General features: G+C 39.6%; 1 long non-coding RNA gene across 1 annotated transcript; it reads right to left on the reverse strand.

Annotated features, from left to right (window-relative positions):
* Positions 1-20,664: 20,664 nt before the first annotated feature.
* Positions 20,665-26,357, reverse strand: Gm31393. The gene is made up of 3 exons (XR_383360.1): positions 26,145-26,357; positions 23,972-24,011; positions 20,665-21,189 (listed from the first exon to the last, which is right to left on the reverse strand). It is a non-coding gene; the product is annotated as a predicted gene, 31393 (long non-coding RNA).
* Positions 26,358-27,017: the final 660 nt, after the last annotated feature.

The following is a 27,017-nucleotide window of genomic DNA, read 5'->3' on the forward strand; positions in this document are numbered from 1 at the left end:
GACAGTCTTGAACTTGAGGCAGTATACCTGCTTATACTTTCCAAGTCCTGGAAATTTGTGGTACCATACCTGGCTGTTATTCCCATGTCTTTAAAGAAGAAAAATGCTCTGTGTGGTTAAATTGAGTGGGCTCTTATTCCCCTAGGAAAATGGTAAAAATCAAGAGTCTCCTTTGTGCCTCTTTCACTTTAAAATGCTAGAAAAGATAATTATTTGCAACTTTGGCAAGCAGTTTAGGTAAAAGAAAAGAACACTCTTTTTTTTGTTAAGCTTGATTAATAAATAATAATTATTCATACACTTTTATGCATAGATATATTTGCAAGATGCAGACATTTCTATAGATTCTCCACTTCGAGTGAGCCTAGACTCCCAAGCAAAGTCTGTTTCTTTAGCAAACAGAGGAGGCTAGATGTTTAAACATTTACATGAGAACAGCTTGGAATGTATACCTAGCTGGGAAACCTTTTTGCATGGAGATATAATTAAACAGGCAGGTGAGTCTATGAAATGTTTAAGACTCTCTTAAACACAATAAAAGGAATTCTTCCTAGACCAACACTTGCTGGGATAAAACTGTCCCAGTGTGCAGGTTAGTACATGTGCATAAATGTAAGTGATCATAGGAAGAGCCATGGTGGGCACAACAGGAGAAGGTTGAGCTCACACTGAGAAGCACTGGCATCATCCCAGTTTAGAGGGTCTCTGCACAAAAGAGCTCATACTTCTGTACCCCAGAAGCCTGCTCTCTTTAAATTGTGAATTGCACCTTGCATGAGGTCAGGTAATGCATGTAATGAAATCATGTTAGAAAGTCACTGTAACGATATCTGATTGGTTCTTTGTTTGGCCAAATGTTTCATAGTTAATGGGGTCACATTAAAATTAATCACATTATCATATTTTTCACCAAATGTTCTGCTCTAGGCTTGGTTATTTGCATTTAATTTTAAAATAGAGAATAAAATAGCTTTAATAAAAGCAAAATCCAAGATGCAATAACAATAACAAAATTAATCAGAATGGCAACAATGGCTATTATTAGAGTCTTACAGTGTTTCTGATACCATACTACTTTCTCTACACTTACTCTGCTTATCAGCCTCCTGGCCCAATTGCTATTACCCCAATTTTATTATGAGGTAAAGGATTGCTCACTATACACAGAAAGTAGGTGGTAATGTTGGATCTTATCAAGAAAGTGCTCTTTGAAAATACAAAAAAAATTTTTTCACAGAATTTGTGCTTTGAGATGTAGCTAAATGTGTCTTAGGTGGATATCAGATACACTGCTTTTCTTACTAATGACAAGGAGTGGAAAGACTCCAGGTTCTCATGTACATTGCTTTTCCATCACTATAAAAAAGTGCCTGAGATAATCAGCTTAGGAGAGCCATCAGTCCTTGGTCACAAGGCTGCACCACTTTGCACCTGAGGAAGGCAGAATGCCATGGCTCAGAGCACATGATGGAGGGAACACTTCCTTTCTAGTGACTAGGAGGCAAGAGAGAAAGAAAGAAAAGGGTCTGGGATCTATAATTTATTTCAACCCTGTACTTCCATTGACCTAACTTCCTTTCACCAGATCACATCTTTCAAATTCCACCACCTTCTAAGAATGCCTCTTCCAGAGTTCACACTGTGGACAACATTGAGAATCTGTGCATTTCATCCATGACTAGCTGACTTGTTTGAATACACTGACAAATATAGATGATATATTAAATTATGTCTATATGATGCTATACAATGACTTAAATTATGAACTTCAGTCATATTTTATCCTTTGGGAAACTGATTTATCTATCAACCTGAGCATGAGCAGAGTCCTTTCATTTGTACTCTGTTGACAGCAGGTGACTTCAGAACGGAGATTTCTGGTGCCATTTGCCAACTCCACCCATTTATTCCATTTCTTTCTGCCTTGTTTACTTCCCCCTAAGAAACCAAAGAGCCTTGATGCCTAAACTTCAGGATGCTACCAGATATGCTGGTAGGAGTTATCTCTATATTAAAATAGTCCTTTTCTCCTTATTGCAACAAAGTTCAAATATGGTTTATTTCACATAACTAATATGACTGTAATCATGCTACAAGTATGTCTGCATTATGATATCACATGCAACAATGAATGCCATTTAAAACTTAGAAAACCTACCATAGCTAATCCACCTGCCAAACCTAGTCTTTCCAGAAGACTTTGTGTGTACATATCTTAGTAACTCCTAACTGTTATACCATGAACTACTTAGTCATGAGGACCTTGACTTTTAATCTCCAGCAAAAGAAGAGAACTTGCTGCAATAAGTATGTAAAGAAAGAATGTGTAGTAGTGAGATTTAAGTGATTGCATTTCAGGGGAAGGAATTTTTAAAAATCCCTTTCTACTTTATTTGGCTCCCTAGATAGGAACATGAAAATTTTACCAACAAAAGGTAGATTAACAATTAAACAAATGACTTGTGCAGCAAGCAGGACAGAAAGTCAGCAAAGGACAGTAAGGGAGTACTAGGATGTGGGGTTATGAGTCACCTTAACAGAGAACAGAAAACCTGGGAAGAAGTGATAAGACAAAGGAAAAGGTTGTGGGGTCTCACAGCAGCAAGCCCTAGGATGGTAAATATATGGGGAACCAGCAAAGTAAGAATTGTTTGCACAGATACATCTTCAGAAAGATTTCTTATTTTCTTCATGGCCATAAAACTCCCCTGGCAGAGAGGATTTATTACTATTCTCATTCCTCAGAAGTTTCTGCTTTGAGTCAGATAATGAATGCTCCAGGAGACTTCTTCCCATGCCTGATAAATCTGAAGTGCCCTCTGCTCAAAACAATCTTTATGCCAAAGGGGCACATTTAGGGCAGTGTATTTCATCTCTCAAAGAGAATGAGAGTGGTTTTCTTTGATCCTTGTATTCTTATTCCCATAATAAGAGCCAAACCCCAAATAGTCAGTCCCCATTGCTCTGCAGGTGCATATGTAAAGATAGCATTCATAAATGGTCTCTGGGTGCAAGTGTATTTGAACACAGGCACTACACAAAGCAGGATATACAAATGAATCAACATGCTTTTGTTGCCAGTGAGTCTAGGAAATGCCATTGCTGCACTAGGAATTGGCACATTCTAAACAGATTCTTGCAAAATTTGCACCCACCATGGGAGATGCAGAAGCTCTTACCACAGCCATATCTGAAGACCCTTGTCTGGTGTTTCTTTTCCTTAGAGTTAGACAGTGGATACCTCCAACTTCCGACCCATACCCTCACTGAAATTCAAAACCAGAATACTTTATTCTCCACTGACTCCAGTGCCAAATCCTGTAGAAGGGTAAGACCAGGAGAGGCTCTGGGATAGTCAAAGGCACAAGTCATGGTTCTTCTTTATTTAAGGCAATAGAAAGGTCTTGAAACCATTTCTGGAATTTGTAGTGTGTTATTTAAAAACTTGAAAGGCCCAGGTTCAAATGAGTGTAGACAGGCACAAGAAGCCTGGTCAAAAGACAAGACAAGAGGACAGGAAAATGACAACCCCTAGAGATGAGTCATCTTGGTGGTTTATGTCTGTTCTTGGACATATGTAAGTTTCTTCTATTCTGAAACAACTTTCTGAAAAAAAGTTATGAGTGGAGATTTTATTTGAAGGAGAAGATAAAGAACCAATGTGAATTAAAGCATTTTAATTTTGCTTGTTTATATAAATCAAAACCAAAAATGAGTGCTCTGGACTTGAGGTTCAAAATGTCTTCTGTTTTACTTTAAACATAACCTTCACAGATCTGCAGTGGGAGTTTCAGGAGAAGAAAATAAAGAATCTCACAGTGTACAAATCTGAGGTTAGATACCCTGAGATCAACAAACATGGCCCTAATTATTGACCACAAATGAGAAAGCACTCAGTAGAAGGGTATATAGTGAGGAAATGAACAAAGGTCAGAGTCAGTTAGGCACAGGAGTGAGGAAGGATAATTCTAAGGAAAAGGAAGAACAAGGGCAAAATCGTGACTATGGTTTGGTTTGGTATAGATAGATGGCCACAAATCCATGTGCTTGGTCTTCAGTGTATTAGTTTTAGGGGGTAAAGTCTGCAAAAAGAAGGACCTCGGGCCAATTGATGGTGTGCTCTCAGAAGAGATTATGCAACCCTAACCTTTCTGTTTTGAGATGAGATAATAATGTGAAATAATGCTACCTGACAAGAAGGCCTTGCCAGCACCAAGCCATTGAAAGCACCCTGTCCTTCATTCTCTGGAAATATGAGCCAAATGAATTGCCCAAATTTACCTTAAGTCAAATAAAATGTTTCTGAGATATATGCTACAGTAACAATGGACTGTGCCAGTTTTAGGAGCTGACTCGGTGGTTGAAGTTAAAACTGATAAATGGAGTTTGATTTCTGGAACCCAAACAAAACCCAAGTGTTGTTACCTGCATTTGTTTCCACAGCGCTCCTACAGGAAGAGAGGAAGCTATAAAGAGTAGAAACTTCTGGGCTGGGGTATTCAGCACAATGTCAGGAATATCAGAGAGACTCTTATTAAAAGAATAAAAAATGTATTTGTGCATATACAGAAAGATAGATTCTAGTTGCCTGGATTTGAAAACGTGCAGCTGTTTTTACCATTAAGTGACTTTCCAGAGACATCCTCAGCTTTGTAAGTTATCATTCCTTCTGATCTGAGGGCCAGTCTATAGTCGGGGGTCTCTGGATGTGGACTGTGGTTGCTGCACTTACTCTCATGATCACTTGTTTAGGGAGAGTACAAATGAGCTGAGACAGAGTGGACAGAAGTGCATCCTGGAGGCTGATTTTCCTTTTCCCTAAAGCTGATCTGTGAGTGGGATAAAGTACTGTTAAAATTAGAGAAACTTCTCCTATTCTTTCTCAGCCTGGTGGTGGGAAGCGCTTGCAAATACCAGGATGTGTGTGGTTTCTCATTTATCCTCATGGTTCCTGTTGTCAATGGTGGCTTCACTGTGTTTCTTTTCGGTGTGTGTGTGTTGGTCTGAACCCTCAGTGTCCTTGGTCAGCCTCTTGGCTCAACCCTACTCCCTGAGGCATTCATTGAACTCCTATGCAGTCCAAGATATTGGTTCTGCAAACCCACTCAATGAGCATCTCCAATAATAATTATATAATAAAATCTAATCTGCATCTGCCTGCTCATGGTTGATCCACACCTCTGACTAGGGCTTTGAATCCTTGTTTGTAATGCTTAAGAAACTATCTTGTCTGCCTTTCTTATTGCATGCACACACATATATTTGGTCACAAATATATACATGCCCACACTTGTAGAACGAATAACTTACTGAATACTGAAAAGGCCAAGAACTCTGGTTTCTTGTGCTGCAAAAAAATTGTAGTGGGTCTTCTTCTATGATGCTTCAGGGGCATTCTGCTTATTCTTTTTGTTGTTGTTCTTGTTTTGTTTTTGTTGTTGTTTTTTGTTTTTTTTCAAGACAGGGTTTCTCTGTATAGCCCTGGCTGTCCTGGAACTCACTTTGTAGACCAGGCTGGCCTCGAACTCAGAAATCCACCTGCCTCTGCCTCCTGAGTGCTGGGATTAAAGGCGTGTGCCACCATGCCCGGCTGTGCTTATTCTTAAGATTTGTAGAAATCCACAATATCAATGGTGGGGAGAGAAAGTCAAAGAGGCCAGCACACATAGCAGGGAGCTGAGGGATGGAAAACATAGGTTACTTTGCTGCTCACAGTGAGTTGGTCACCAATTGATGAGAAAATTTTGAGTCACAAAGAAGTATGTAAATTAAAGAGCCAGTTTGAAAATACTACAGAGGAAAATGTGGAATGAAGGCTGAGCAGAAATGTGAAAATTGTCATGTACACCTGAGAAAGAAGGTAGACTAAATTTCTAGAAAGACATGGGTTTGTGTAAAGAGCCTAGGCAGTAACTGGACTGGCCTTAGGAGAACTGGGCATTCCCCAAGATGCCTTATTACATAGCTGACAAGTATTCTAGGAAGTACTGGGCATTACCAGATACCATAAAGTCAGTCTGGAGGGGGATCACAGACTGTAGTTGCTGGGAGTTGAGTTTTACATTCTCTTCCCCTGCTTTTCTCTGTGGGAATCTCTAAGCACAAGCATTCCACTCATGGAGCACATTTATTTACTACTCAGTCTTCTGTGTTCAATGCAGCCTCTGTTGCTTTTGAAATTATGGAGAACTGAAAACATCCCAAGCTTCATTATTTGCTCCACAGTCCTAGGTTGAATACCTGGAAGAATCAACAATGGAGTGCAGAAGTCTTTGGGCCAGGAAGACAGGGCACAGGGATAGGCACCTTGACTCATTTTTCATGTTACCTAGCTGTCTTACTTCAGAGTAGAAACAGTAATAAATAGTGATCCTAAGTGGGTATACCTGGAGATGTTCATAAATAAAGGTTGTCTGGCTCAAGACATACAAGAGCAGGTCTGGAGTTGGCTATGACAGACTGCATGTTTTCGTGAATTATGAGATGAGAACTAGAAACTTGAAACAGTGGAGTCAGTGAAGGGCCACTGTGGCTTAATACTCAAATTTATCTGGACTTGAATCCCAGCTTTATCATTTGTGAGCCCTGTGGTTTGAAGGGAATATTTTCATCTACTGGTTCCTTGGTGTATTGATTTGCAAAATGGACACAGTAACGATCATTTAAAGTGGTTCTGATGAAAAGGCCTATAGTCCCGAGTGGGAGACGAATGATTCTTGGCTATAGAGTTTGTTCAGAGAATCTGTGACTCAGATAAGCATCAGAGCTTATACGGGCATCAAAGGCAAAAAATGTTCTCCTGGTTATGAGACTGGGAGGGGTTGCATAGATAAATGGTTGATGGATAACAGGAGTGTGGTTGCATAAAACAGTAGGTGCTCTGTGGTCCAAGTCAACTGCTTGCACATAATAATCAATAGTGAGGGATTTGAAATGTCTTAATAAAATAGAAGATAAATAATTGAGATTGTATCTATGCCATCTGCCTTGATCAGATAAATAGTATGAACATGAGGAAGTGTCACAGCATACACACAAATCAGAGCAAACAGTATGTGTCACTTTTAGAAATGAAAGTGTTTTTAATTTTAAAATTTATGTGTTCTCAGGAGCGTCGTGTATGAAAGAGGGCCAGAATCTGGAAGGAACAAACTCAGGAAGTGTATGTGCTTTCAGTTTGCCTGTTTTGCTCTCGGGAGACAGGATGGAATTATCCAAGACCATGATCCTGGGGTGATAGAGAGCTGAGAGATTCTTAAATACGTATCACATGAGCCATATAATTGGGCACTGTGCCTACTCCCCATTTACTGTTTTACGTCTTATGAAACCTTGTGAAAACTTCAGACCATCTTATCTGTGTCACATCTCCTGCACTCCCTACTGCAGAGGAAAATCAATGCATTCAGGAACTAAAGGGCAGGGAAGGTAGCAGCCACCTTGCAGAGAGAGAGAGAGAAGATAGCCAGTAACTGGAGACAGTGTCTTCTAAGAGGAATGGAGGGATCCTGAGGACAGACAGATATTCTTTTATCTCATTCTTTCTTCTCTAGATGTTTTCATTTTAGCTCTCAAACATGAAGGTTCTAGATTTTGTTTTTAATTGACTGCCACTTAAATAGAGCAGAAAAGCAGGTAATTTCCAATGAGGGGTTATTTGAAATCCAAACTTCAGGCGCCTTTGGAAGAAGCCTGTTATTAGCCTCCAAGAAGATGATGTTTAGATAAACAAAGCAAGTTTAAAATAAAAACAGTCCACCCACAATAAAACCTTTATTATGTAGTAGGAGTTGGGATGGTCTATTTTCTGATGTAATAGAACTCTGAAAATGCTTCCACTGAGAAACTGGTAAAGCAATTTTCAATTGAATGTTTTAATAGAGGAAATGTAAGCATTTCATTCAATAGTTTTAGTAAAGAGCTAGCATTCCCCAAAATTGGCTATGTCAAGCAAAAACTCACTTCATCTGGCTTTCAACCCACAGACTTTCTGGAATTCTGTTTGTTGGCTAAACCCTACATTTCTGTCTCCAAATGAAAGGTATTGTCTCACTGTTTCTCAGAAGTGTCAAAGTATTCCATGTTTCTTTGTTTTCTTTACACAGCAAACTTCTCTCATGTTTTTTACTCCCTGGCAGCCATATTTGTTCACTTCCTTTTTTTTATGCTAGGCTTCCTCACTGCTCTTTATATTACATTCCATTGTAAGATTCTCTGACAGCCTGTGTCTTGGAAATGGGAATTTGCCTTAAGGGGAAATAAGGGAATGGTTCATGGTAAGCTTTTAAACTCTGATCATCAGAATCACACTTCCTGTGTCAAGCCCTAGCCAGATTTGATTCACAGGAATAGCTTCCCTGAGCTGCAAGTTGCCCAACAGTAACATGAAGAAGGTAATAATCCCTTTGGTCATATGTGATATATGTAGTTTGACACATTTTTAAGCAGCCAATCAATGTTATCTTTTATTAAAGTCATTATTCATGGCAGTTTCTAGTCATCCTGCTGAAATTATGCTACAAAATTTCAAGTCTTAAACCACTCCCACATGCCATGTGGCACGGGGTCCAGCTATACTCTTCTGACTAACCATGTGTTCTCAGAAAAAAAAAAAAATCCAAGTATCTTGTCTCTATCTGTTTGAATTACCCCAGACAAGAGCCTGAAGGTATTTACGCCACTAAAAATCATTCTGCTGAGGTCAATGTAAATTTAACTTCATTGATTCCTTGGCAAATCTGCAATGGCTGACAAGAAAGATTGATTTCCATCACAGAAGTATGGTTTTGGACTCGGAAGGCAAGGCTTCTCAGAATGTGTCCTTTCCTCTGCTGCTGTCTGGTGTGACTACAAAAGCATCTTTTTTTTTTTTTTTTTTTTTTTTTTTTTTTTCCTTCAGAGCAAAGAGGACATAGAAATCTTTCTTTTTAGGAGTGAAGCATGCTGGAAGACCTTTATTTATGTTTCTTCTTCCTATTTTCAGAGACAATGACAGGAAGATATTTACAGGTTACAAGAAGATAAATAAAAATTAAAACTTTTGTGCATCTTAGAGGGCAATTATGAAACAAAATGAAGGAAAGTATGTTTGTCTCCATGGGTCCTGTGGGGAACTGCACAGCAGCAAGAGCAAACCAGCCTTGATATTCTACCTGGAGGCTAAGAAATATTTAAGAGAAGAAAGAACACAAGCTTATGAAATATTTATGCATAAGTAGTACTCACAGTAATATAGAATATATCCATTTTTCTAAAGTATGATGATTTATTTATTAAATCACCTATTTACCAGGACTCTTATAGCTGAATAAATATCACACTACTTTAGTAAGCACCACTAGTAACATTAAACATCAAAAGAGATTTATACCTCTTGAAAGTCAAGGTAGGAATACAATCCTGAAAATGAGACTTTCATGGTTTCTCTGAATTCAGGTTTCACTTTTCTTCTATACAAACTTAATTATTGAGTTTATATAATTAAACAGTGACAGGTGCACACTCCATTGTTTGACATTCATGTCTCCAAGCTGTGTGGATAAGTGACTCAGGTACAGGAGACATCTGTATAGAAAAGCACAGTGGCCATATCAAGACCCCTTAGCCACTCTTTGGGAATTGGAATATTGATATTAACCAAACATGGAGACATGATGTGTCACTGAGCATTAACTTTCAAAGCTTATAGTCTGAATTGCTCTGGCTAGATCCTGAGGCTCCATCAACATCAGAGAGGAACAAGACTGGGACAGACAATATTCTGAACTTAGTATATGTCCCAAAAGTTAACAGTCATAAAGCTAGTAGAGAAATAAGATAGTTAAATAGGGTTATTGTTTACATACACCTTTTGTTTTTGTCAAAATTTGAATTAAAAATTAACATGATCAAGAAGAACATGTAGATTGATTGTTGGCTCATTTTAATCTACTCACAAGTAACTTGAACCTTAGGGACAAATCCCAGTGTTGGACATAGATCTCTAAGGCACCTGGAGATAAGAATTGGGTTCAGCAGGTATCTGGTTCAGCATAGTGGTCAGGAGGATCCCTGTGAGATTCTTCCTCCAGTATTGAAGGCTTCTGGGTCTCTCTTCCTTACCCAGCTTTTTAAAATTATTATTTTTCAGGGTTTATTACTTTTTGATATGTTCTTTATTTACATTTCAAATGTTATTCCCTTTTCAGGTCTCCCTCTGGAAACTTCCTATCCTATCCCCTGTCCCCCTGCCTCTATGAGGCTGCTCTCCCACCCACCTACGCACTACTGCCTTTCTGCCCTGGCATTTCCCTACACTGGGGCATCAAAATTCCTCAGCCCAAGGGTCTCTCCTCCCACTGATATCCAACAAGGCCATCCTCTGCCACATATGTGTCCAGAGCCATGGATACCTCCATATGTACCTTTTGGTTGGTGGTCCAGTCCCCGGGAGCTCTGGAGGGTTTGGCCGGTTTACAGTGTTGCTCCCCCCATAGTGCTTAAACCCCCTTCAGCTCCTTCAGTACTTTCTCCAACTACTACATCAGTCTGTATTTGTCAGGCTCTGGCAGAGCCTCTAAGGAGACAGCCATATTGGGCTCTAGTCAGCAAGCACTTCCTGGCATCCTCAATAGTGTCCAGGTTTGCCTACTGGATAGGGAATGGATCTCCAGGTGGGACAATCTCTAAATGGCCTTTCCTTCAGTCTTTGCCCCACACTTTGTCTCCATATTTCCTTCTGTGAGTATTTTGTTTCACCTTCTAAGAAGCCCTGAAGCATCCACACTTTGGTCTTCCATCTTCTTGGGCTTCATATGGTCTGTGAATTATATCTTGGGTTTCCAAGCTTTAGGGCTAATATCACCAATCAGTGAGTGCATACCATGTGTGTTCTGTTGTGACTGGGTTACCTCACTCAGGATAATATTTTCAAGTTCTATCCATTTGCCTAAGAATTTCATGAAGTCGAGAGTCTTGCCCAACACCCGCAAGGGCCCACACGGGACTCCCCACGGGATCCTAAGACCTCTGGTGAGTGGAACACAGCGCCTGCCCCAATCCAATCTCGCGGAACCTGAGACTGCGGTACATAGGGAAGCAGGCTACTCGGGCTTGATCTGGGGCACAAACCCCTTCCACTCCACTCGAGCCCCGGGCTACCTTGCCAGCTGAGTCGCCTGACACCCGCAAGGGCCCACACAGGATTCCACACGTGATCCTAAGACCTCTAGTGAGTGGAACACAACTTCTGCCAGGAGTCTGGTTCGAACACCAGATATCTGGGTACCTGCCTTGCAAGAAGAGAGCTTGCCTGCAGAGAATACTCTGCCCACTGAAACTAAGGAGAGTGCTACCCTCCAGGTCTGCTCATAGAGGCTAACAGAGTCACCTGAAGAACAAGCTCTTAACAGTGACAACTAAAACAGCTAGCTTCAGAGATTACCAGATGGCGAAAGGCAAATGTAAGAATCCTACTAACAGAAATCAAGACCACTCACCATCATCAGAAGGCAGCACTCCCACCCCACCTAGTCCTGGGCACCCCAACACAACCGAAAATCTAGACCCAGATTTAAAACATTTCTCATGATGATGATAGAGGACATCAAGAAGGACTTTCATAAGTCACTTAAAGAATTACAGGAGAGCACTGCTAAAGAGTTACAGGCCCTTAAAGAAAAGCAGGAAAACACAGCCAAACAGGTAGAAATCATTAAAGAAAAACAGGAAAACACATCCAAACAGGTGATGGAAATGAACAAAACCATACTAGAACTAAAAGAGGAAGTAGACACAATAAAGAAAACCCAAAGCGAGGCAACGCTGGAGATAGAAACCCTAAGAAAGAGATCTGGAACCATAGATGCGAGCATCAGCAACAGAATACAAGAAATGGAAGAGAGAATCTCAGGTGCAGAAGATTCCATAGAGAACATCGACACAACAGTCAAAGAAAATACAAAATGCAAAAGGATCCTAACTCAAAACATCCAGGTAATCCAGGACACAATGAGAAGACCAAACCTACGGATAATAGGAATTGATGAGAATGAAGATTTTCAACTTAAAGGGCCAGCTAATATCTTCAACAAAATAATAGAAGAAAATTTCCCAAACATAAAAAAAGAGATGCCCATGATCACACAAGAAGCCTACAGAACTCCAAATAGACTGGACCAGAAAAGAAATTCCTCCCGACACATAATAATCAGAACAACAAATGCACTAAATAAAGATAGAATATTAAAAGCAGTAAGGGAGAAAGGTCAAGTAACATATAAAGGAAGGCCTATCAGAATTACACCAGACTTTTCACCAGAGACTATGAAAGCCAGAAGAGCCTGGACAGATGTTATACAGACACTAAGAGAACACAAATGCCAGCCCAGGCTACTATACCCGGCCAAACTCTCAATTACCATAGATGGAGAAACCAAAGTATTCCACGACAAAACCAAATTCACACAATATCTTTCCACGAATCCAGCCCTTCAAAGGATAATAACAGAAAAAAGCAATACAAGGACGGAAATCACGCGCTAGAACAACCAAGAAAGTAATCATTCAACAAACCAAAAAGAAGACAGCCACAAGAACAGAATGCCAACTCTAAGAACAAAAATAAAAGGGAGCAACAATTACTTTTCCTTAATATCTCTTAATATCAATGGACTCAATTCCCCAATAAAAAGACATAGACTAACAGACTGGCTACACAAACAGGACCCAACATTCTGCTGCTTACAGGAAACCCATCTCAGGGAAAAAGACAGACACTACCTCAGAGTGAAAGGCTGGAAAACAATTTTCCAAGCAAATGGACTGAAGAAACAAGCTGGAGTAGCCATTTTAATATCGGATAAAATCGACTTCCAACCCAAAGTTATCAAAAAAGACAAGGAGGGACACTTCATACTCATCAAAGGTAAAATCCTCCAAGAGGAACTCTCAATTCTGAATATCTACGCACCAAATGCAAGGGCAGCCACATTCATTAGAGACACTTTAGTAAAGCTCAAAGCATACATTGCACCTCACACAATAATAGTGGAAGACTTCAACACACCACTTTCTTCAAAGGACAGATCGTGGAAACAGAAACTAAACAGGGACACAGTGAAACTAACAGAAGTTATGAAACAAATGGACCTGACAGATATCTACAGAACATTTTATCCTAAAACAAAAGGATATACCTTCTTCTCAGCACCTCACGGGACCTTCTCCAAAATTGACCATATAATTGGTCACAAAACAGGCCTCAATAGATACAAAAATATTGAAATTGTCCCATGTATCCTATCAGACCACCATGGCCTAAGACTGATCTTCAATAACAACGTAAATAATGGAAAGCCAACATTCACGTGGAAACTGAATAACACTCTTCTCAATGATACCTTGGTCAAGGAAGGAATAAAGAAAGAAATTAAAGACTTTTTAGAGTTTAATGAAAATGAAGCCACAACGTACCCAAACCTATGGGACACAATGAAAGCATTTCTAAGAGGGAAACTCATAGCTCTGAGTGCCTCCAAGAAGAAACGGGAGACAGCACATACTAGCAGCTTGACAACACATCTAAAAGCCCTAGAAAAAAAGGAAGCAAATTCACCCAAGAGGAGTAGACGGCAGGAAATAATCAAACTCAGGGGTGAAATCAACCAAGTGGAAACAAGAAGAACTATTCAAAGAATTAACCAAACGAGGAGTTGGTTCTTGGAGAAAATCAACAAGATAGATAAACCCTTAGCTAGACTCACTAAAGGGCACAGGGACAAAATCCTAATTAACAAAATCAGAAATGAAAAGGGAGACATAACAACAGATCCTGAAGAAATCCAAAACACCATCAGATCCTTCTACAAAAGGCTATACTCAACAAAACTGGAAAACCTGGACGAAATGGACAAATTTCTGGACAGATACCAGGTACCAAAGTTGAATCAGGATCAAGTTGACCATCTAAACAGTCCCATATCACCTAAAGAAATAGAAGCAGTTATTAATAGTCTCCCAACCAAAAAAAGCCCAGGACTAGATGGGTTTAGTGCAGAGTTCTATCAGACCTTCAAAGAAGATCTAATTCCAGTTCTGCACAAACTATTTCACAAAATAGAAGTAGAAGGTACTCTACCCAACTCATTTTATGAAGCCACTATTACTCTGATAGCTAAACCACAGAAAGATCCAACAAAGATAGAGAACTTCAGACCAATTTCTCTTATGAATATCAATGCAAAAATCCTCAACAAAATTCTCGCTAACCGAATCCAAGAACACATTCAAGCAATCATCCATCCTGACCTAGTAGGTTTTATTCCAGGGATGCAGGGATGGTTTAATATACGAAAATCCATCAATGTAATCCATTATATAAACAAACTCAAAGACAAAAACCACATGATCATCTCGTTAGATGCAGAAAAAGCATTTGACAAGATCCAACACCCATTCATGATAAAAGTTTTGGAAAGATCAGGAATTCAAGGCCCATACCTAAACATGATAAAAGCAATCTACAGCAAACCAGTAGCCAACATCAAAGTAAATGGAGAGAAGCTGGAAACAATCTCACTAAAATCAGGGACTAGACAAGGCTGCCCACTTTCTCCCTACCTTTTCAACATAGTACTTGAAGTATTAGCCAGAGCAATTCGACAACAAAAGGAGATCAAGGGGATACAAATTGGAAAAGAGGAAGTCAAAATATCACTTTTTGCAGATGATATGATAGTATATATAAGTGACCCTAAAAATTCTACCAGAGAACTCCTAAACCTGATAAACAGCTTCGGTGAAGTAGCTGGATATAAAATAAACTCAAACAAGTCAATGGCCTTTCTCTATACAAAGAATAAACAGGCTGAGAAAGAAATTAGGGAAACAACACCCTTCTCAATAGTCACAAATAATATAAAATATCTTGGCGTGACTCTAACTAAGGAGGTGAAAGATCTGTATGATAAAAACTTCAAAACTCTGAAGAAAGAAATTATAGAAGATCTCAGAAGATGGAAAGATCTCCCATGCTCATGGATTGGCAGGATCAACATTGTAAAAATGGCTATCTTGCCAAAAGCAATCTACAGATTCAATGCAATCCCCATCAAAATTCCAACTCAATTCTTCAACGAATTGGAAGGAGCAATTTGCAAATTTGTCTGGAATAACAAAAAACCTAGGATAGCAAAAAGTCTTCTCAAGGATAAAAGAACTTCTGTCGGAATCACCATGCCAGACCTAAAGCTTTACTACAGAGCAATTGTGATAAAAACTGCATGGTACTCTTATAGAGACAGACAAGTAGACCAATGGAATAGAATTGAAGACCCAGAAATGAACCCACACACCTATGGTCACTTGATCTTCGACAAGGGAGCTAAAACCATCCAGTGGAAGAAAGACAGCATTTTCAACAATTGGTGCTGGCACAACTGGTTGTTATCGTGTAGAAGAATGCGAATCAATCCATACTTATCTCCTTGTACTAAGGTCAAATCTAAGTGGATCAAGGAACTTCACATAAAACCAGAGACACTGAAACTTATAGAGGAGAAAGTGGGGAAAAGCCTTGAAGATATGGGCACAGGGGAAAAATTCCTGAACAGAACAGCAATGGCTTGTGCTGTAAGATCGAGAATTGACAAATGGGACCTAATGAAACTCCAAAGTTTCTGCAAGGCAAAAGACACCGTCAATAAGTCAAAAAGACCACCAACAGATTGGGAAAGGATCTTTACCTATCCTAAATCAGATAGGGGACTAATATCCAACATATATAAAGAACTCAAGAAGGTGGACTTCAGAAAATCAAATAACCCCATTAAAAAATGGGGCTCAGAACTGAACAAAGAATTCTCACCTGAGGAATACCGAATGGCAGAGAAGCACTTGAAAAAATGTTCAACATCCTTAATCATCAGGGAAATGCAAATCAAAACAACCCTGAGATTCCACCTCACACCAGTCAGAATGGCTAAGATCAAAAATTCAGGTGACAGCAGATGCTGGCGTGGATGTGGAGAAAGAGGAACACTCCTCCATTGTTGGTGGGAGTGCAGGCTTGTACAACCACTCTGGAAATCAGTCTGGCGGTTCCTCAGAAAACTGGACATAGTACTACCGGAGGATCCAGCAATACCTCTCCTGGGCATATATCCAGAAGATGCCCCAACAGGTAAGAAGGACACATGCTCCACTATGTTCATAGCAGCCTTATTTATAATAGCCAGAAGCTGGAAAGAACCTAGATGCCCCTCAACAGAGGAATGGATACAGAAAATGTGGTACATCTACACAATGGAGTACTACTCAGCTATTAAAAAGAATGAATTTATGAAATTCCTAGGCAAATGGATGGACCTGGAGGGCATCATCCTGAGTGAGGTAACACATTCACAAAGAAACTCACACAATATGTATTCACTGATAAATGGATATTAGCCCCAAGCCTAGGATACCCAAGATATAAGATATAATTTGCTAAACACATGAAACTCAAGAAGAATGAAGACTGAAGTGTGGACAGTATGCCCCTCCTTAGATTTGGGAACAAAACACCCATGGAAGGAGTTACAGAGACAAAGTTTGGAGCTGAGATGAAAGGATGGACCATGTAGAGACTGCCATATCTAGGGATCCACCCCATAATCAGCATCCAAACGCTGACACCATTGCATACACTAGCAAGATTTTATTGATAGGACCCAGATGTAGCTGTCTCTTGTGAGACTATGCCGGGGCCTAACAAACACAGAAGTGGATGCTCACAGTCAGCTAATGGATGGATCATAGGGCTCCCAATGGTGGAGCTACAGAAAGTAGCCAAGGAGCTAAAGGGATCTGCAACCCTATAGGTGGAACAACATTATGAACTAACCAGTACCCCGGAGCTCTTGACTCTAGCTGCATATATATCAAAAGATGGCCTAGTCGGCCATCACTGGAAAGAGAGGCCCATTGGACTTGCAAACTTTATATGCCCCAGTACAGGGGAACACCAGGGCCAAAAAGGGGGAGTGGGTGGGCAGGGGAGTGGGGGTGGGTGGATATGGGGGACTTTTGGTATAGCATTGGAAATGTAAATGAGTTAAATACCTAATAAAAAATGGAAAAAAAAAAGAAGTGGGAGTGGTTGGTTAGGGGAGTTGGGGGGGGAAGGTATGGGGGACTTTTGGGATAGCATTGGAAATGTAAATGAGAAAAATACCTAATAAAATTTTTTTAAAAAATAAATATATCATGTAATAAAGATGAAAAAAAAAAGAATTTCATGAAGTCATTGTTTTTAATAGCTGAGTAGTATTCCATTATGAACATGTACCACATTTTCTGTATCCATTCCTCTGTTGAGGGACATCAGGTTTATTTCCAGCTTCTGGCTATTATGAATACAGCTGCTATGAACATAGTGGAGCACCTTACATGTTGGAGCACCTTCTCGGTATAGGCCCAGGAGAGGGATAGCTGGATCCTCAGGTAGTACTATGTCCAATTTTCTGAGAAACTGTTGGATTGATTTCCAGAGTGGTTGTACCAGTGTGCAATCCCACCAGCAATGGGGAACAGAGCTAAAGAGAGAATTCTCAACTGAGGAAACTGAAATGGCCTTGAAGCACCTAAAGGAATGTTCAACATCCTTTGTCATCAGGAAAATGCAAATGAAAACAACCCTGATTCCACCTCATACAAGTTAGAATGACTAGGTTAAAAAATTCAGGTGACAGCAGATGCTGGCAAGGATTTGGGGAAAGAGGAACACTCCTCCTTACTTAGCTTTTCAATGATTGCTCTTCATCCTATGGCTACTTCAGTTATGAAAATGTCAGAACTAACCTCCTACATCCCTGCTTTAGAAGCTGACATAAAAAAAAAAAAAAAAGAAGCTGACATGAAGAAGAGAACAAACAAACTAATGACATAGGTGCCTTCTAACACATACCAGATCTAGAGTTTCTTGTAGGAAATCAGTCTTGCCTTTTTAATTCAGGACTTATGTTAGGTTCTCCTGAATTATTAGAGAGTAAATAGATATCTCCCAGTAAAAGGTATCCTTGGCCTTTGAAGCCCTTAGCTGCTTATCACAGCTGTCTTTGCAGAAGGAAAATGAGGATGTCTAGAGGCCTTTCAGCCATTCACCTACTTGTCTGAGTTGGCATTTGTAGAAAAACGTTTCTGAGGCCAAAGGCAGCTAACACTGAGCAGATTTCCCAGAATGTAGACAAGATTTTCCATCTAAAATTTGACACTGAAACAGGACATAAACCAGAATTGAGTAGGCAGAAGGATACATTTAAGATGACCCTTAAATCATCAGATTTGACTTTGAGACACAGGGAAATCAGAGTAGAATCAAACGGGAAATTCCATCCTCACTGGCTATATTTCACAGTCCTGGAATGCACAATGAAGCTTCCCAGAGGAGAATTGTTCCCAATACCCTTGCTTAGAAGTGAATCCTGTATCTGGTAGTATCTATATGACAAACAAGATGGACACATTGATTTATTAGTGGTATGGCTATTAGAGGTTAAACCAATTCCTTTCTAATTTTAAGGTTCACTACACATGAGAGAACTCAAATCTTGTTCTGTAACCTAGGATGTAATCCTGTGGCTGGGGAGGTCACTGGTTACAATAGGGAGGAGACTGGTATAGTTCTGTTAAATGGATGTGATCTGCATGTCAAATTGCCTTCAATACATGCCTCCCCTGAGATGAAGATGAAATATATATTATTTATAAACTAACAATGACTTGGCGTTGTCTGAAAATAATATTATTAATATTATACAATAGCTTTTTCTATATTAGTTTCTAGAAAATCCCATCACTACTGTGTGATCTGTCTTCACTCCTACTTTCTAATATCTTGTATTATCTTAAACTGTCTACTCTTTGCACTGAGAGATGGGATTTTTAAAGGCATAAGATAGAACACTAGATTATATTTCACACACTTGATTTTTAAAATGCATAGGTTCTTTGGACAATGGAAATCTTTATCTCTTGGCCAAATGCATTAGGTGATTGTAACATGTTAAAAATTTTATATTCACTGTAGAAGTGGAGAATAAGGAAACCTGATTGTATTTCAGTCCTAGGAAAAGATCAGTCCTCAAAGGTTTTCACATCCCTTTACAACCTATCAGGCTAGAAATGTAACAAAACCTTAAAACAGCTGGTAAGACCTTGGAGTCCAGAGATGAAGCTAAACAAAAATGAGAAATAAATTGTTCTCATGATGTATGCTGTCTGTCATTACTACATGTGGGGACTTAGAAAGAAAGATATGGTGTGGGGCAATGGGCTGCACACAGACAGCCTGGTCTCCAGTCGATCTTAGGTCTTGAAAACTGGTGGGACCCGGTGGGTGGTAATTTCCAGCTACATGGGATGGAAGGCATTCGAGCATGTCTCCTGGACCCCTGGCTTCTGTCGAAGTTACCACTTCCACAGCCTTCACAGGAGAGGAGTATGGCTATCAGTCACATAGGAGCAGCACCAAACCTTCCCACATGTAAATAAGGTTTTCCCCAAATGCTCAGTCCAAGCCAATAAGAGGTGCCTGCTGTGGAAACCTAAATCACCCTCAAAACTGTATATAAATCCATCCAGGGAATTAAAGGTGTGTGAGAACTACTCTTTTGTTCCAAGAGCTATAACACTTGGGAAGAGATCTTCTCTCCTGAAGAGCCACGTGAGGCCCTGCCTCACTCCTCACCTCGAGAGTCCAGCTTCTTGTCAGCCCAGCCAGACCCGACTCAGAGTTATCCGAATTACTGAGCAACCTGAAAGGCACGGCAGAAACTTCCCTTCACTGGAACCCTCGGGCCAGGCCTAGTCAGAGATCTCCTTGGAAAACTCTGGTACCCAGGTCCACAGTATGGAATGTATGCCATTAATGCATGTAGGGGCTTAGGAAGCAAGGTGCACTAGGTATGCCATTACTGAATATGGGGACTAAGAGGGCAAGGTGGAGTGACTGTGTCATTACAGCATGTGGGAACTTAGAAGGGTTCAGGGAGTTTTATGTTTTCAGCCGGTAGCTTTGGGAGTTTTGAGTGCCTATACACTCAAATGAGTTAAAAAAAAAATCACAGGGCTTCATTACCGCTAAAAGTACAGCAAATTCAAATGAGTGTAACAGTGAGAAATGTCTTGGCTCCAATGTGGAACAAATGATTTTTTTCACAACCTCCCAATGGAAGTGTACATGTATGTATGCATATCTTACGTAGATATAGTCACAGTAAAGGAAGGAGTTTTGGGTAAGCAGTTTCACTTACACTATTTTTTGCACAAAATTATTTGTGCAAAATAATTGTTCCATGTAAACATACATATAAATACATAGATAGGATTGGAAATATACAAATGTTCAGATGTATATGCATATGTAAACTTATCTATATATGTGTTATATTATTTGTATGAGTTATGCTCCATGTTCTTAGGAAGCATGTCAATGAAACTGCTAAAACATTTCCAAACTGTTTGTGTTATTCAGACAGATCTTAATTATTTGGTCCTCCACAATTATTATTTTATTTATTTATTCCCTTGAGAGTAAGAATACAATAGATTATCAAAGGAACCATTATTCCATCAGAACTGAGCTCATTCCCGCTCTAACTCAGGTTATAGAAACATTCATTCCATCACTGACCACCCCCAGAAGCATTTCTTTGCTGGTTGTCTAGACAGCCCTCTTACCATCATTCCCTACCCCATGCATATTAGGGACTGCTCATAGCAACATGTTTAAGCAAATCACTTGAACAGTCTCTTGTTCATTCAGTGAGCATTTGCACTTGTGAACTTTATAAAGCCAGTGACTTTAAGAAATACTGTGCAATAGTCTCTCCAATGACATCCATCCATCTCCACCTTACTGTAAGACACAGATGCTGATGTGTATAGATTCTGTCAATGAGTTGGAGTGGCTCAGGCAATGGTAAGTAATCACAAGTAGGCTGCAGTTAATTTCTCAACCTTCAAATTATAGAGTGCAAAATTAATGTGGATATTTCAAGTTACTAAATTTTGATGTTGTTTTCCATACACAATGAAATAACTGGATTACTCTTCCTTTTGCTACGAATGTAGCCTGTAGTTCTGAAATGGGGCAAGAACACATGCCAGGCCACATGTTAAATTATTATTGCTTGCCAAACTCCAATTAAAGTAATCCCAAGGAAGCCGGACCTGAGGACAAGACAAGACAAAGGGTCGGTTTCATTCAGTAGAACAAGGATTGAGTAGATTCAGATTTGTAGAACAGTAACTATAAGGATAAGGTTATATATGGATTTCTTCTTTTAGGTATTTAGTACATGTATGATGTTCATTGTGGCTACTGACCTAGATCTAGATGCTAAGAGATGCTCAATCTGTGGCGTTCTTCTATTTGTGCTGACCTCAGGCCATGGCCAAGTTTGGAATTATTCCTCAGTATCATTGGCCAACACTGACCTACATTTTAGCTCCAACAGCTGTTTAAGAAATAGCCAGTCTCTGAAATTAACAGCATTGTTAGCATGCCTGGCTGCCATTCAGATTCTTCAATGGAACTGAAGTTATGATATTAAAAGCAATTTACATTCCTTTCTGACAGCCTATTTGCTTAAAATCTTGATCATATTTCTTTTCATTGGGCAGTCAATGACACATATGACCTGCTGACTACTATTAACCTTGCTTCTCATGGTTTCACAGTGAAGTACTTCCAGAGCACTCTTGGAAATGAAAGGTCATCACAGTGCTTGTCATAAATAAAAACAACAAGTTCAAATAAAATTTAAATTTTTCTATAGAATCAAATTAAAGGAAATGAGCTAATCTTCTTTTGACAATTTTTTACTGCTTAGAAGCATATGGTCCCTTAACTGTCCAATATATTTTAGGAGCAACGATTTGAAGTGCAATTTAACAAACCAATGTGTTATGCAATAAATAACTCAAAAATCACATAAAAAAGACAGAGAGTGGAAGAAAGTTAATGATCCTTGTCGTTTGATGGTCAGGAACCAACAATGTTGACTTCTAACTATGTATAAAAAGCTTCGGCCTCCAGGATTTGGCTGCCTTAGAAGAATGAACAAGCATGACCTCTATGCCACTATGCATAAACAGGCATGGGTGGATGGAGAAGACACAAAGAAAGACACCAACGGAGATGAAAAGAGATAACAAGATAGGAAAGGCCAGATCTTGGCATTCTAACTTTTTTGAGAAGTACAACTAATATTTTGTTGTTGTTGTTCTTGTGTTTCAGAGACTGACACACTTGAATTTGACTGTACACTTTGCCACCTAATGTCCTTTGTCAGTCACTTTACCTTCAGCATCCCAATCACTTGACCCATAAATAGGGTGAAGTCTTACTGGATGGATATCACAAGTACATGGAGTGGTGCCTGTTTCTAATTATGGGCTCAGTAATCATTGGCTCTATCCTGTTGTTTCCCAGTATTTCTTTTATTTAAACTTCTAGTTATAGATGGGAAAGAATTAACCAAGATAGTTAATGTTTATGCAATGATCTAATTTGCTCTATGTTACTGTGATAAAACACGGACCACAAGTTATTTTTCAGGGAAAGAGTTTGTCTTACGTATAGATTTTAATCCTGTAGGGGATTAGGGTGGGCATGGCAGAACTCAAAGGTAAGAACCTGGAAGCAGGAAACTGAAATGAAGACCATGGAGGCATGCTGTACTGGATTGTTCTTTCATTCAGCCAGCTTTCCCAGACAACTCAGGCTCACAAATCCAGTAATGGCACTACCTACTGTGGGCTGGATTCTCCCACATCAATGACCAATCAAGAAAATGTCCCAGCAGCATACCCACAAGCCAAGCTGATGAAGGCAATTTCTGAGTAGATAATACCTCTTCCCGGGTTTGTCAAATTGACAACTAAGTTTAGCCATCTCAAGCAGTGATTATCATGGGAGATCTCTTTTCAGTCCTACAAAGTCTTTCATATCAAAAGCTACCCCTATAAGAAGACACTGTAGGTGTTCAGAATGGCGGCCATACAGCAGAGGGCATGGACTCAAACCTAACTTAGACTTAGCAATGGACACATAGAAAATTAATTCTTTCTCTTACATTTACAACTTTCTGGAACATTTTTGTGAATATTTTTGTTCATATGGTTTGACTATACAAAGGCAGAATCTATGGAAAAAGGAAGCAGATTACATTTAGAACTTCACATCAGTATTTTCAATACATTATCACACTGCCACTCAGAATGTATAGTTGGAAATGACAACTGAATGGACAACAGAGACAGATACAGTCTCTGTTGGCTGTCCATTTCAAAAGGCCTGCTGTCCAGAATGAGCCCATGCTTAGCTGATCTCAGAACATCTCTGAGACTTTAGCCCTTGCCATCAGCAAGATCTTTGGCCAGTTCTTTGAAACAGATATAACTGATAGGCTCACTGGAGGAATTCAGAGATTATATTCTGTTCACCATGTGTCTGTCTTATTACACGAATGGAAAAAGCCATTATTGGGAAAAGTTAGCATACCTCTGTTGTGTGAACAGTAACCCAGACTTTTAAAGAGGAAATAGCAAAAGGAAGTTTTTTAGGAACCAAGTGTCATTCATTAGATAGGAAATGCCACAGACAACATTTTTTTGTACTGATCTGCTTCCCTAGAGAATACACACACACACACACACACACACACACACACACACACACACACGCGCGCGTGGAATAGGTTGTGCTGAAAAATACTATATCAGATTAGGGAGAAACTAAGACACAATATTGGCCAAGTCTAAGAAGCAGCTTATAAATCTGTGTGAACATTTTATATATGTATAGTTCTTTATATTGAACATAAAATGCTTTCCTGATTCCAAAACAATGGAACACAAAGAAAAAATACTGGCTCTGCAATTAGATAGTACTATGTCCACATGATGCCTGGGATACTTATAAACTTGTGACTTTAGGCAAAGTACTTACCTCTGTGAATAAAGAAATTATCAGCTGCTCTGTAGTGTAGCTGGAAAGATAAGATGAAAAAGCATATGTTAAGTGGCTGGCACAGGGTGTGAGGAAGTCATTTATGTGTTCTTGTTGCCTTGCAGGTTGAGGATTTTGACTGAATTGATAAATGCATTTTATTCAAACTGGGGATGATATGATCCCTAGCTAGAATGACAAAGATAATTGACATCCCAACAGATGTGAAATGATATTTCCCTGTGGCTTTGACTTGAATTTCACTGGCAATGTAGAGAAAAAAGTCTTTATATACCATTGCTGGGAATGTAAATGGGGTCAGCCGTTATGGAAAAACAGTATGAAGGTTACTCACAAATTTAAAAACAGAATTTCATATAGCCAGAAATTCTGCCATTGGATAAATATGCATACAAAATTAAATTACTTTTTAGAAGAGAAGTCTAAATAGCTATACTCACTGCAGCAAAAAGGCATAGTAGCAATTACTCTAACTGAGTTTACCATCAACAACAGATGAAAAAACAAAGAAAGGTGTGTGTGTGTGTGTGTGTGTGTGTGTGTGTGTGTGTGTGTGACTTGTATATGCACATACAGAATACTATCTTATCTCCAAACAAAATGAACCTGTCATTTGGTAACATGTCCTTCATGCTCCAGTGAATAATATAGTACATGAAATAATTAAATTCTGAAAGGCAAATACTATACAATGTCATTTAATGGAATGTAAAAATGTTGAATTAATAAACAGAGAGTGTAGAAGGTGGTTATCAGGGGTCGGAGAGAGATGTTGTTCTGAGTATCAATTGTAGTTACAAGAAACATGTTCTAGAGGTCTAATGTGCATTGATAATAATACAGTGTGATGGTTTTGAACTCATACCAGATCAGAGAGATGATAAGAATTCTAAGAGATGATAAGAATTCTTATCACACGTTTAAAAAACCTATTAGGTGATAAGCTCATTAGCTTGATTGTAGAAATGATGGTGCCCTTTAAACACACACCAAAGCATCACACTTGTGCTGAATGTCTTCAGTGTTCTGTTATTTTATACAACAGTAATGCTAAAAAAGCAAGAATGCCACAGTACCTTCAAGGGGGAGTGCCCATGTTGACAATGATAAAGAGACTGATGTGCCTGGGTCACTGTCTTCTACCAACCAAATCCATTCAGTAGACAGTTTGTTGTTGTTGTTTTTTAATTTAAATGTTTTTTATTACATATTTTCCTCAATTACATTTCCAATGCTATCCCAAAAGTTCCCCATACCCTCCCCACCACTTCCCTACCCACCCATTCCCACTTTTTGGCCCTGGCGTTCCCCTGTACTGGGGCATATAAAGTTTGCATGTCCAATGGGTCTCTCTTTCCAGTGATGGCCGACTAGGTCATCTTTTGATGCATATGCAGCTAGAGTCAAGAGCTCCGGGGTACTGGTTAGTTCATAATGTTGTGGCACCTACAGGGTTGCAGATCTCTTTAGCTCCTTGGATACTTTCTCTAGCTCCTCCATTGGGGGCCCTGTGATCCATCCAATAGCTGACTGTGAGGATCCACTTCTGTGTTTGCTAGGCCCCGGCCTAGTCTCACAAGAGACAGCTATGTAAGGGTCCTTTCAGCAAACTCTTGCTAGTGTATGCAATGGTGTCATCATTTGGAGGCTGATTATGGGATGGATCCCTGGATATGGCAGTCTCTAGATGGTCCATCCTTTTGTCTCAGCTCCAAACTTTGTCTCTGTAATGGAGTACTACTCAGCTATTAAAAGGAATGAATTTATGAAATTCCTAGGCAAATGGTTGGACCTGGAGGGCATCATCCTGAGTAAGGTAACACAATCACAAAAGAACTCAAATGATATGTACTCACTGATAAGTGGATATTAGCCCAGAAACTTAGTATACCCGAGATATAAGATACAATTTGCAAAACACATGAAACTGAAGAAGAACGAAGACCAAAGTGTGGACACTTTGCCCCTTCTTAGAATTGGAAACAATCACTAGACAGTTTTTAAGGGGGAAAATAAATTTTTCCTTCATTTTTTTTCTCAAGAGTAAAAATCAGGGTGACTTTGTTTCTAACCTGTCAGGACAGGATACCTAACTGAAAATGGAGAAGAGATAAAAATTGAGACAGAAAACCATCAAAAATTAAACTTGTACTTGAGCCTAGGAAGTCTCGCCATGTGCTCTCCTTCAAGAAGGTCTGATGTTGCTGAGGAATCATTGAGACACATGCGCCATGCACAGACCTCACACCACACTGTAACTTGCATCTTGTCCTGTTGAAGACCCAGGATCATCATTTAGGATGCTCTTGAAGTTCTCCTTCTTTGCCATTTCGAGGACATGTGCATGAAAGTACAGACTGTGACTCCTGTGGATCCAACAACTTCTGAAGTCACAGGATAGCTGTAGCCATAGCAACACCTTCAGCATTGTGAACTCAGAGTTGCAAACTCTGGGTAGGGAATAGAAGGCAGATACGTACTGAACCAGAAGAAATGCAAGGAAAATAGACTTCAAAAGTACCTCCACTTCAACTCCACTCTCTAATAGATTATGAAACAGCAACAAGGGAGAAGAAAGGAGGGGACCGTGCTGATTGTGGTTTGCCCCTTTTCTTTCTGAACCAGGAGCTGTAGTAGCAACTGTTCTGCAGCTACCCTGCAGTGTGCAAACAATCCATGGAGGGAAATATGACTAGTAACTAGTAATTCATCAATTATGTCAAAGCAGAGGTGACATGTTGCAAGTTGTTATGAGACTTGCCCAAGTGTACAAGTCTGATAAGTGGTAAAAAAGGAATTCATACCAGCCATATCAGGTTCTGTCTGTACCACTGACAGCCTGTCTCCAGATACTAAGCATGTCCCTAGGGCAGTTTATTGATGGTCTGCAAGGGAAATTTCCTTCAGCCGATTTTCTTTCCTTTTTTTTTTTTTTAACTGCTCTTCAGAGCTTAATCTGAAAAATAAGTTACATGGTTGTGTGGACCAAATTCCCTAGAGCAGTTTCTCAACATGTGGCTCATGA

This window comes from Mus musculus, chromosome 14 (assembly GCF_000001635.26).
Source record: "Mus musculus strain C57BL/6J chromosome 14, GRCm38.p6 C57BL/6J".
NCBI classification, from domain to species: Eukaryota; Metazoa; Chordata; class Mammalia; order Rodentia; family Muridae; genus Mus; species Mus musculus.